Source organism: Uloborus diversus, chromosome 9 (assembly GCF_026930045.1).
Source record: "Uloborus diversus isolate 005 chromosome 9, Udiv.v.3.1, whole genome shotgun sequence".
Taxonomy (NCBI): domain Eukaryota; kingdom Metazoa; phylum Arthropoda; class Arachnida; order Araneae; family Uloboridae; genus Uloborus; species Uloborus diversus.
The window spans coordinates 90,685,575-90,688,646 of record NC_072739.1 but is presented as its reverse complement, the minus strand read 5'-3'; positions in this window follow the sequence as shown (position 1 = coordinate 90,688,646).

Sequence of the window (3,072 nt, the reverse complement as noted above, 5' to 3'; positions counted from 1 at the left end):
CTAGAGTAAAAAACAAAACATTTGTTTTGAGCCATGACTTTTATTTCTCACTTACGTTACACTTACAATTGAGTACTATTGAATCTATTTATCTCTATGCATTTGTCTTAAAATGATATGCTTGTAAAAGTTATATGCATAAAGAAATCCTGATTACCTGATATTTTCCAGAAACAGACATTGATCTTCATGAAAATAGTTTTGCCTGTGAGTTTATTAATTAGGATTTAATATGTAGTCAACTTTGAATTATAATAAAAAGAAAAAAAAATATTGACGTAACATTTTATGCTTCAAACATCTTCTATATTACAGAAAGATACAAATAGCTGCATTTGTTTTCGATTGTGTTACAGAAGAGCAAAACAGTGGTTTTATTTCATGCAATTTGAGTACTTTTTCAAATGAAGCATTAAGCTTTAAACTAATATGGTTTTTTCAGTAACCATTTATTAAGTTTCAAATATCTCAGGTAATAAAACAAATACACTATCTATGACAACCAAAGCACATTGCTTGATGTTCCTTCTGGGATCAAAGTGACAGATGCACAAAATATAGGACAAAAAAAAAAAAAAAGGTTTAATATAAAAAATCATTAAATTTTACATACACAACATAAAAAAAAAAAAACTTTTTTTGTGCTACCGATGAGCACAGAATTATTATATACAGTAAATATGGTTAACACAGGGTTCATACTCTACTTGGATAAAAAATTTCCATGACTTTTCCAAGACTTTTTCATGACTTCAATGAAAATTTTCATGACCTCGTTACACAAAGATAATAGCACTATTTAATCTCAAACTTGGTAATATTTCGAAATGAGCATTAGCAAAACGTCTATATGAATGCCACAGCCTCATTGAAGTACTTACTTGTAATGGAAAAAATATAAGTGCACACTTAAAAAAACTAAACTATTCTTATTTGTCTTCATCATATAAATTTAAGTAAAGTAAAAATGCAGTGAATATGATGATGCTTAAATGTCTGATATTTCTTCTAAAAAACAGGCAGAATGATATTGAATGGGACAAAGGTTGAATGAGTCATCACTAAGTTTCAATAAATTTGCTTCAAAAGTTACCTTTTAGTGTAAACAGTGCCTTTAATCATCCACGCAACTTGACAGTATTTTGGTTCTTTGAAGTAAAGCCACATAGTTTAGTTCTTTATGTTTCCAAACCAGATCTTTTTTGAAAAAACCATTCAGAAATGAATCTATCTTCTGATTCAAATGTATATTTGTTTTGTTTATAAATTTGCATATTTTCAAATGCATATAAATTAATAGGTTCAGAAATTCCAGAACAAGTTTAATTCCCGACATTGAACATAGCAGTGGGTCGCATGAATTAGTTTTGTGTGCCGTATGTTGGGCATTACTGTTTTAGAGGATTAGAATTCCTCTTTTTCTGTATTCTATTGCCTGACTTAAGATCTTTATTTTCTAAAAAAATCAACAAATTAAGATAAACACTGATAAATTTAATAATAAAGTCCTTACGAGTGATGGAATCGAACTCGCATGCAATTGAATTGCTTTTTTTTTTGAGTGGGCGTGGCAAAACTAAGAACGTGAAATTTTGCTACTACAGATTATGAAACATAAGACGTGTTTAAAATAACAGAATATTCTAAATAAGTGATGTCCAGGCAGTAAAATCACATCGCAAAAAATGGCAAGCGGCTGCGACAGAAGTGGATGCAATGAGATTTCAAAATTCAGATTTGATTTTTGGATTGTTCAATTTTCCACTTTTAAATAGCTTTTATGTGCTATACTATTAAATCACTCAAGATTTCTAATGCTCCTTTCTCTTTGTCCAGGAAATGTTTTTCCTTGACTTGAAATAAATTTCCATGATTTTTCCAGGTCTGAAATTCTATTATTTTTTTTCCATGACTTTCCAGGATTTCCATGACCTGTACGAAACGAACCCTGTTAACAGTTAACACGAAATGATATAGCTACTTCAGGGGTGGAAAATCAAAAATTCATTTCTGTATCAGCAAAAATGCCAATTTTGTATCAGAACGAACAGTTTTGTACCAGTAAAAACACCGTTTTTGTATCAGAATGATCAGTGTTGTATCAGGTAAACTCACGGTTTTGTAACAGAAGTTTTAGTTTTGTACACAATGAAACTCTGAAGCAAATACAAAACATTTGTAGCAAAAAAGCACATAAAATTTTTTTAAAACTCAATTTGAAAGCAATATATTCATTTACATAGCTGCCAAGTGTTCCGTTTTTCCCAGAGTTTCTCCGATTTTTATTGCATACTCCAAAAATCCGATTTATTCCAAAAAACTCCGTTTTTTGACTTTGCTTGTACACTTTTCGATTTCTGAGGAAAAAGAAGAAATTTAACTATCCTGGAAGGTAGGAATTGTGCACAAACTCAACAAGAGAGGAGGCAATTTTATGCCCTGGAAGCAATAGTGTCAAGATAAACACTGAGTGGGAGCGCTAATCGATCGGAGAACATCGTTTTTTCATTGAGCATTTCAGCTACGTGCAAAACGTAGCCGCGATGTTTGGTCATTCAGAAGATGGAAGTAGACGATGCTTAAGTGCTTTCGTTTTCAAAGACAAAGCAGAATTGGGGGTTTCTTTTAACTGCAAACTAATGAAAATCAGCAAAATGTGCTGCAAAATGTTTTTTTTTTTTGGTTATTTTAAATAATTTTATTGAGAAATGAAAACAAGTATACTATTAAAAATTTCATCTTATCCCTATTGCTTTGGACACGAATGTGCTAAAGATTCTCAATTAAATTGTAGTTTCATGGGGATTTTTTATTTTCAAATTATTTTCATGCAACAAATTCAAAATTTCATACCTGAATTTTTGACTAAGTCGCCATATTTGGTCATTTGCGAGATTTAAGTACACAAAACTCTTAAAGTGGCCAAGTTTTTAAAATCGGAATTAGACGTTTATTGCAATGCAAACTATTGAAAATAATGCGAAATGGGGTTCTTTTTTTTTTTTTTTCGGAAAATTCTTAATTTTTTTCTTGAAAAATGAAAAAAAATTTTCTTCAGAATATTATGTTATC